Source organism: Euphorbia lathyris, chromosome 1, assembly GCF_963576675.1.
Source record: "Euphorbia lathyris chromosome 1, ddEupLath1.1, whole genome shotgun sequence".
Classification (NCBI taxonomy): Eukaryota; Viridiplantae; Streptophyta; class Magnoliopsida; order Malpighiales; family Euphorbiaceae; genus Euphorbia; species Euphorbia lathyris.
The window spans coordinates 50,659,482-50,670,116 of record NC_088910.1 but is presented as its reverse complement, the minus strand read 5'-3'; the positions used below and the strand labels follow the sequence as shown (position 1 = coordinate 50,670,116).

The window sequence follows — 10,635 nt, the reverse complement described above, 5'->3', positions numbered from 1 at the left end:
GCGTAAGTGAAATTTCATTTGCCGCTTTTTTGTTTTCGGCAAACATTGACATTCATTTATTAGAAGTGTCATCTGTTGAGTAAGTGAAATTTAACGAAAACGCGCGTTTTCTTTGGATGACAGGATTATGTAATCATAATGTCATCTGAGAATCGAGCGTATTTTTTATTTCGCTTTCAGATGACATACAGTTAAAATACTGTCACGAAAAATATCCAGACGACACGAAAACAAATGTCTATCATGTATCTTGTGTCATGTGAAAGGGAAAATGGCATAGTGTGGCTTTAATTATTTGTGTTACAGCTTACTCATTTATATCTCAAACTTCTAGATCTACCATTCCTGTAATGTTTTTATATTTGTTGTATGAGATCTATTGCAAACCATTAAAATGTTCTCACCTTTAAGCACAAACAGACTGTTTGGTATCTATTCAATTAATTTTTCTTATTCAATCCACGTCAAGACGATACTTTACTAATCATTATATTACTTGTACATAGTACACTTGTTAGAGTCACATTTTAGGATAACTTAAAATTTGTTATTTCCGAATGTTCTTTTACCTTTGAATAATAAAAATAAATCTCTTTACAGAGATTGTTGTTTTAGTCAAATTCACAAGTTAGCCTTTGTTCGTTCAACTTTTGTTGCTACTCAATCATTACAGTTAATTTATCCTAATATTTTGGGACCCACTAAAGTATATTCCCATAATGGTTGTGCTTATTATGTTTTTTTTTACTAATATACAAAACTTTCTTGGATTTATTTCTTGAAACTCAAATATGAAGTCTATGATACTTTTTTTTTCATTTTCGTCGAATTATGGAATTTTTTTGAGTGGCCAATTAAATATTTTCTGCCCGATTGGGGGGGGGGGTGTGAATATCGTGCTTTGACTAGATATATTTAGTATAATGTTATTGTTCAAATATCATCAAGTTCATATACACCTGATAAAAATGGATGTGCTGCACGAGACACAAACACACTGTCGAAACTAGTCTTGCATTATTGAAGCATGCTAAATTGCCTACTTCATTTTGGTCATATGCCTTTGATACTATTGTGTATGTCATTAGTCTACATCTACTCCTAATTTTTATGTATTGTACAATATTCTGTTTGGGTTCATGTCTAACTACTCAGATGCATACCTTTGGATGTTTGTTATCCGTGGCTACGTCCTTATTCTCCATATAAGTTAGCCTCGCATTTAACAAATGCATGTTCCTAGGATACAACAAGATTTATAAAGGTTATAAATGTTTTGATCTTATTATGGGTAAATCTTATGTCTCACGACACATTCTTTTTTATGAACATGAGTTTCCAATCGAGGTATTGATAAAGAAAAGTTATAGTGCTATTCATGCCCCCCAACCTGCCTTACTAACTCATTGATCACCTTCCTATTTATTTTCCCATTATACAATGTCGAGGTTGATTTATGTAGTCATGCATCTCTATGTAGAGCCATACACCTTCACCCATTCGAGCTTCAACTTCAGCTCCATTTGGCTCTGGACTTGAACCTTGATGCCACAAAGGCCACTTGTTCCTAATCTTATCATATATGAGCCTCTTGTAATTAGTTTACAACCCTTAAAACTCCAATCAAATGTCCCCCTACAATTTAGTTTTTGGGAAATCATGCCATTTGCCTGTAGAACTTACGTATAAGGCTTATTGAGCTTCAAAATTTCTGAATTTTGATTTAAATGCTACATGTGAGATTCATTTAGCACACTTGCATGAGTTGGATAAACTTCATCTCAACTTGTATGAAAATGCCAAACTCTACAAAGAGCGGACGAAGCGATGACACGACAAAGAGTAGATGGTCGGAGCCCTTTGAATTGGAAGAAGTCCACCCATCCGAAATGATTAAAATCAAGGACAAGGATGACATAATCCACAAGGTAAACGATCACCATCTCAAGATCTATTTCAGTGTCAATTGACACCTAAAAACACTAAATGCACCTTCTAAATGTCTGAATTCAGTGTACTAAGAAAGTCTAGCTTTTTTGACTAAGCATTTGTAAGTTGTATATTAATATGAAATTTGTATTTTTCAATTTTATGTTTTTGAGTCAATTTTAACATTTATTTTAATGTTCAGGTCGAGAAAATAAAAAATGTCTAAATAGAAAACAAGATTTTTTGGAAAAGAGGGGTCATGTCAATTTTTTCTGCTAGCCAGCTCGCCGAGCTGGCGGGCAGAAAAATGACGCCTGCTAGTGTGATTCAACTTTTTCTTATTCAAGAGGTTGAGCTAGCCAGCTCGTCAATGTGATAACCAACAAATTCCTTAAATTGGAATTTGATGGGCTACAGCTCGACGAGCTGAATCCCTCAACTCATCGAGTTACGACCGAGAATCACGAGTACAACTCAAGATTATTATCCAAAAAGGGGAAGGAAAACCTTCCCCCTTTTAAAAACCTTTTCACCAAAAACCCTTCAAATCCAATATCTACCCTATAAATCACCCCTAAACTCAACCTTCCATCCATAAATCTCTAATTTTTCTTCGTAATTATGCTTCAAGGGTCTTTTAGATGTCCATCTCTTCAACTTCATCTTCAACCTTGGGCAAATCCACCATTTTTGAAGCTTCAAGATGGGTAGAAAAGCAATCTCCACCAAGTTTAAAGGTAAAAATGTTTTTGTAGAGGGAAGTGATTCCGACACCGAGGTAGCATTTAACCCTGCTTGAAAGGCATCTTCTGGTACACATTTGGATTTAGTTGATGAAAGGGGAGGAAATTTGTTTCAATTTTTAACTTTATTACCTCTTGCACCAGAACATTTTTTGATATTCCTTACCTATAAATTCTAGGGTTGGATAAAAAAGTTCGAGATACCTTCAAATTTCAGGTATGGCTCGAACTTGCTAAAAAAGGTTGATGCCTACGATTCTCTTACCCTATAATTTATAAGTACTCTTAAGAAAAACAAAATCAAAGGCTAGTTGGATATCTGCTCTAATGAGGTTGAGAATGATGCTCATGTCAGGGTAACTTGGCCAGAAAAGATGAATTGTAATAAACTGTGGCTTGAGTTTATGAACTGTGGGGATTATAATGCAAATAAATCAAGTTTCAGTTCTTTGCTTGACCCGATTCTTAATTTAATTCATAAATTCATTGCATTCAATTTAATAAGCAAGAAGGAGAGTAATAGAGTTCACGAAACAAAAGTGTTTCTGCTGTGGTGTGTCTCAAATAACATCAAAACTAATGGGGTATGAGCTATTTTCACGTGCTTTAATGAGATTATTGCTAAGAAACATAAACATATTGGTTTAGGTCACCTAGTAACTAATTTTGCTAAGGCCTTTTTCACAAGGGCCCGTTTTAATAAACCTAACCCTATTTCGCCAAATTTTATGACTAAGGGCTTTCTCTAAAAGTCCACATTTAAAACTATTTTGTAGGCGACATATGGAGGTTCCTCATAGCCCATGGAAGTAGGGGAAGTCATCTAGTCCTGGAAGAGATCACAAGCACAGAAACAAAGAGACTAGAGGAGTTCGAGGAGGACGTTGGTGTAGAGGAAGAGAAAGAAGTGGAGCAAGAGAGTGCAGAGGCTGAGCCTAGAATGAGGGATACGATGAAGGAATTAGAGGAGATGACATTGAAGATGAGAAATTTACGATTCAACACATATCAGTTGGTCCAATCCATGGACCAAATTAAGGATCTCTAGTCACGAATATGTACACGAGGACTACTATCACCACTACAATCTCTCTTCGCGTAGGCCCCCGTTGCCCAATCACTGAGTTTATCTTCTCCATCCCTACTTTTTTACACTATATGCTTTCATTTCAAATTGCAATGTTGGAACTTATTGCAAATTTAATTATGAGAAGGGGCAGACAAACCCAATTAAAATTTTATTTTCTCTTGTATCGTGTCATTTTTTTTATTTTGCTTTGTATTAGTTTTTATTTTCCAATTTTGTGATAATCCGAATAATTTTATATCTCCCCCGAAGTTAAGCTTCGTTATTTGTTTTTGAGAAAATGAGAATTTGACCTGAATTTTCATGCTAATCAGTTTAGGTGGAAGACACAAACCATGTATCTGTAAAATCATGAGCTAAAATTACATCTAGATTCTACTTTGTTTGATTTGCTTATTTTCATTCCACTGGTTTCATAAATTAAGAATCAAAGACATGTGCGATTAAACTTCAGTTTATGGAAGCTATTTAGCACAAAATAACCCAACAAATTGTGAGCAATTTTGAGCCTTAAAAGCGAACATCATAAAACTCTATTTCTTGACATTTTTGTGTGTGCTTTTGCTTGTTGAGAGTTACAGATTTTACACCTAATACTGAGTTAAGTTTACACGTTTTGATTTCAAACAATAGACGATGAAGGGTCTCTTTAGAATTAACACTTTTTCTTTATATTTTCATTTTCTTTATTTTTCATCACTTCTAGAAAGCCATGTTCAGCCTTTTTACAAATTTCTAATTTCTTTCTTCTTCAGCACAAATTGTTTGCAAACGATATTCGTTTCTTCTAGCACTATCTGTTTTGGCAATTCTATTTTCATTAAAAGTAAGTTGGTTACCCCGAAAGTAGATGAGCAAGTTTAAAAAAAGACCGTGCACCAGTCTAGTTATTCTTATTTGATCCCCTTTTAGGATCAATTCATTCTTTATTCCGTATGATCATAGTACACTCGATCATATATATAAAAAAGAAAATAAAGAAAAAAAAAGAGAAAAAAGAAAATAAAAAGATTAGTTTGTTTATAATAAGCTCATTTCCTTTGGAATAACTTGCCAATACATCATTTATGCCATTTCGTGTAAATATTTTTTTAGTTCTAGATTCTTAACCCAAAATTTACTTCTTAATACACCCGCAACCTTAACCTCATTATAACCCGAACTTCGAAAGTGTTTTTGATATTGTTTGAGTCTTAGCAAAGTAGAGGTACTCTAATGACCGTGCAAACTCACAGTAACTTTAGGCAAGTATAAAGATGAGAGTAAACACCAAACCACCTAAATATTATATGATTGAGCGAACAACCTTAGGCGATGTGTTTATTTAGTTTTCCTTTTAAACTCGTTTGATCAAACATGTCTCCTTTTACTTAAAAGTATGACCTTTGCTAATCGAATTACGAATTTTGGGCATCATATTCTTATTTGCTTTTGGGTAATTAATTTACTAGTCCATATATTTTGACAAAACACACTGTTTAGTCCCTATATTTTCAAAAACACATGATAAAGTCCCTAACCTTTTTCTCGATGAACTGTTTAGTCCCTAACGTTTTTCTCGATAAACTGTTTAGTCCCTGCCGTTAGACCCTCATGAAGATTTTGTTAGTCAATTTGGATTTGCATTCTTCTTTTCCTTTATTTTCCTTTCCTTTAAACTCTAATACATCTGAAATCAACTTTGAGTGTTCTTCTTCTTGATTTTCTTCTTAATCGTTCAAATTCGTAAGCATTAAGTCTGTTCTTTTTCTTGTTTTCCATACAAATAGCGTCTTCTTCTAAATTGGATTTCCTCTTCTAAAGTTTGAAGGTAAATAGTAAAGGGTAATTTAGTCATTTCCGAAGTCATAAATGGTAAAAAATCTAACAAACAGGCGGAAGGACTAAACAGTTCACTGAGAAAAAGGTTAGGGACCTTACCATGTGTTTTTAAAAATACAAGGACTAAACAGTGTGTTTTATCAAAATACAGGGACTAATAAATTAATTACCCTTTGCTTTTTGAATACATGTGTTTATAGCTGCTCGTTTTTATTTAGTTCATTTCTAAAAAATTCAATCCAGTGGTCAAATTGACAAAAATTCATCTTATCTTTGTTTTGGCAGTATCTCTTGAGTGGAATGTGTTTCAATGGGATGTTTTGAATGCCTTCTTACATGAGGATTTGAAGGAGAATTTGTACATGGCCCAATATCAAATAGTCCCCTCGAATGTGGCATGAAAAATTAACTTCATAGCTGGTTATTTTTGGCTTCTAAGGTTCCAAAACATATAGCTCCCTATATCATTTCATTAAAGAGGCTATGCGAGTGTATTGTCTTATCTATGTTGATGATTTTTTTGTTACTGGAAACTGTCCATCCCTTTATATGTTGCCTAGTCACCTTTCTTGAAGCCAACGTTTCTTGTACGAGCTTAACACTTCTTAGGAATCGAAATTTATTGGACTAAACATGGACTTTTTCTGCATCAGACAAATTATAGCTTTTCTATCCTCACCAATGCCAAGATGGTAGATTTCCGATCCGTGTCGGGCCATACTAACCCGTTCGACAACTTAAAATTAGGCGATGGCAATGCCTTTACTGATCCATCATTTTATATGAGCATTGTTGGGAGCTTACAATACTTGACTTTTACACAACCAAACTTTTCCTTTGCAGTCAACAAGATGTCTCAGTTCATCCATGTACTAACGATACTCATTTATGTGCTATTAAATTAATTCCCCGTTATTTAAACGATACTATCTTCATCGGTTGGGTATTTAAATGGTTCCATTGGGAGATTGTATTGTTTTTTTTTTATGAAGATTGGGGTAGTTGTCAGGATGATCATATGTCTACTAGCGGATTTGATGTGTTTTTAGGGACTTCATTGCTACCTTGGTCATCACGCAAATAGAAAATTATTTCCCGTTCGTCTACTGAGGCTGAGCATTGTTCGTTGCTTTTGTAACTTCTGAACTCAGTTGGCTTTAAATGTTGATAAGAGAATTTGACTTTCCAATTTCCATGCTATCTTATGGTGTGATGATCTTATTGCAATTTATCTTACATCTAATGTGATCTTGTTCCTATAAACATTTGAAAATTGATTTTTACTTTGTTCGGAATCGAGCCCGTTCAAAGGCACTTGTTGTGTGCTATATATCTACAGTAGATCACACATATGATTACTAAACCTCTGACCCTATGGTGGTTTCAATTTTTATGTGACAAGCTTACCGTTCGTTCCCACTTTGTACAACTTGAAAAGAGAGAGAGAGAGAGAGGGGGGGGGGGGGGGAAGGTTTTGTATAGGAAGTATTTAGCTACACGGTTTAGGAAGTTGTGTTGGCCCAGAATCCTATTCTAGGGTTTCGACTAGTGTATACTCCCTCTGGTCCATAATACATGTCTTTTAAGGTTAATGCACACTAATTAATAAATACAATTAGTTTTAAGTAAAATACTTTGTTACCCTTGTATTAATTGCATCAACTAGTAACTTTATCTATTCCCAAGGCAAAAAGTCAACTTAAATAGGGGTATATTTAGTAAAAGTAAATTAATGTGCATAGATTGAAACAAAATGTCATGTATTGTGGAACAAAAAACTCTCTAGAAAGACTTCTATTATGAACGAGGGAGTATATAGCTAGTAATCTTATTTTCACTAGTTATGATTCCTTGTTATAATAGGTTTTCTACCTATTGTCTAGGTAGGTATAACTCTTTATCTATATATACTTGCACATTATTTATACTATACTACATGTAATTTCCTCTATCTTACAATCATCAATTAACTCGAATCTGTTGGTTGAAAATTAATCCGAATGAATTATATTGAAATGAAAGGGTTTCAAATTATTGGGGCATGGAGGTGATTACTGGCAATCTAAGTGAACATCAATTCAAGACATGTACATTTAGAATGTCTGTTGGATTTTTGAGGAATATGCATTGTCAAGAAGCATCTAATGGTTCAATAATTTACTCACAGGTTTTTAATATATATAGCAAACATGCATGTACATGTAAATGTATAAAACTGACACTGCCCTTGTGGCTTTGTTGGGGGATTATATTATATATGCATGCTAATTAATGGAACCTTCAGACTTTGGAAGCCTCAGCACATATTTAAAATAAAAGAACAGATTCAGCATACAGTCAAGCACATATATAAATATAGAAAGCTTTCAGAATTTAAGATTAGAAAATTGAAAACAAGGTGTGCTGTCAAATGATCTAATTCAAGGAACAATATAATCAGCCAGCCAATCCCAATTTATGGGTAAGGAATTAACATATAAAAGGTGGCATTGTCTAACAAATGTTCCCTTTTAAAAACAGCTTAAATAATAGTTCAGTTGAAATCTATCTAAGGGATAATTATATGTATTAGAGTTGGTGTACTTCTACATACTGGGAGGTCCCTACAAGATCAATTGGATCAGATTGGTCACCCAGCATCTATATATAATAAAAAAGGCTTTTTAAAAATTCAAAATCAAGAACTCACTAGAATGTATTGGATCTTTATCTCAGACTTAATTATATCAAATGACTGGATTAGTGACGTTTAAACTTACAATGGATCTTAGAGTACTATATATAAATATGGATGACTTGAATAAAGCTATATAAAAAAAGATGTCTATATATGTACATGAGAAAGTTAGTGAGTCCTAGTTTAACGGACTACATCACTGATAAACTGTCATACTGAAGGTAATCTACCATACTCATGAATTTCTCCCTATTGAAATACATATCTTATGTGGATTAATGCAAAACCCTTATAATGCATAATTGATATGTAAACTTTACGGTGCTACGCTCCATTGAATTAGAGTCATCATAAAGTCTTTTTAATAAGACAGTTGAGCAACAAATTAAACTGAGTTTGGGGTTTTTCCCGGGTACCAATCTAGTTGGGATGTTCGGGGTCTTTTTCCCACACTCTCCAGCTTTTTACTCAAAAAAAGAGTGGATGAATTTTTCTCCTTGGAGCTTGAAAATAAGTTAAAAGAATCTAATTTATGCCATGCTTGGACACAAATAATGGTCATTCACATAAAGGAGAAGACAAATATATAAAGAATGGTAATTAACAACTCCCTATACTTTCTTTCTTGAAAGAATATACTAACTCGATGTTCCTAATTTCTTATTCTACCTATTTTGACCATTATTTTACCTTTCTTGAAACTATAATCATGTGTAGTTTTCTTCTTCTTTAAATAATGAAGTGGTAATATACACCAATATTAGTAATTCTAAATTAATCAATCCACTCAAATCCTAAGAGACTTATATATCGCTCCACAAGAGTTTACGAGAGGACTTGCATATTACTTCAGTTATGCGACTTCAAAAGTAACATTAGAAACCGAACCCGAGTGGGGGATACCACAAGAACCGCTTATTCATACCGGCACCTCACAGCTCTTTTTCTTCTGCTAATATACTATAAGGTCTTCTTTTAATTATCATGAACACTACAGTACATGACTTTAGCTATAATAAATGAAGTTTTTGACTTCCATAATATATATAATACCCACCTGCAGGTTGTCTAAAACATATATAGTACTAAATTTAATGGAGGATCTCTCTCAAATCATAAAAAGAAATTAATAGTATCACATAAAATATCAAAATCTAGTACATCTAAAACCACCTAATTAAACAGTTGAGCTTGTCAATTCATCTTATCATGCTCCAACCACTCTTAATTTGGTTGTCAAAATGTCAATTATTTATACATCTTATCATGCTTCAAGCACTCTTTTTTTAATTTGCTTATAGATATTCTGTGCTTCCCATAACTTAATGTTCCCATCTTAAGATGTCTAGCACTTGAACCAAATAATATACATAAAGAGTGTGATATAATATCTATATGTATTAAAAGATGCACAAACCCATACAGTATGCTTATATTAAACCATTAAAAGAAACATGTGAAGGAAAAGATATAAAGCATTGTTTCCACTTGAAATCATTTTATTGTTATTTTATTTAGTGTATGGTTGAGCTTCACCACCCAGAAGATGAGGAGGGTCACCTCCTCAAGATTATAAATTCTGTTGTTTTTTAAACTTTATTCACTACTTTTATTATATACACTATTGGAGAGATTTATAAACATGATTGGATATGTGGGCCTCAGTAAAATTATTCTATTCTATATTCTACATGATTGTCGCATCTTTTTTGGCTGTTTGGTCACCAAGAAAAATCATTCCATGGAAAAAAGATGAAGCCAAAATTCAACTTGCATGTCTAGTTTATTCAACAGTTATTAGTTAAAGTAAGTTAGGTCTAAATTTAGAGTGACATGTAGAAGCAACCTTTCCTTTTCATTCATCAAAGGTATAAACCAGTATCCATAGAAGGTTTGAGAAGGAAGGAGAAATATTTAATAAATTAAACCTTGCTTATAATTAATTAAGCTCAGGTCAATTCCTATATTCTTCTCTTTCTGTAAGTATAAACAAAGTGAATGGATGAACTTTGATTTCTATATGTTCATATAGGTGTTCTACCGGCATAAGAAAAACGAATGAAAGATCAACCAACTCCAAAGATGTAGCCTATGCTGTATGGGCACTGGCACGGACACAGACACCTGGAACCTTTATTTCTTAAATATAACTTTTATAAAATAGCCTCCAAACAAAATGGACACAAAAGGCAGAAATGCTACAAGAGGGCTACTAAATAGGAGTTTCCTGAAACATAAGATATAGCTTTGAATTAATTTCTTGTAAAATTAATTGCTATTTGATCTCTGAATCCGATGGAAATAGCAATTGCCAGGAATATTCAAGTTTTGCCATTGAATGAATTGAGAACATGAAAAGAAAAGGGAAAGGGAAAAAA

At 33.4% G+C, this 10,635-nt stretch overlaps 1 long non-coding RNA gene across 1 annotated transcript; it reads left to right on the top strand.

Moving 5' to 3' along the window:
* The first annotated feature begins 2,258 nt into the window (after positions 1-2,258).
* Positions 2,259-3,918, top strand: LOC136201348 (uncharacterized). Its single transcript, XR_010673805.1, has 2 exons — positions 2,259-2,666; positions 3,449-3,918. It is a non-coding gene; the product is annotated as an uncharacterized lncRNA (long non-coding RNA).
* The last annotated feature ends 6,717 nt before the right edge of the window (positions 3,919-10,635 follow it).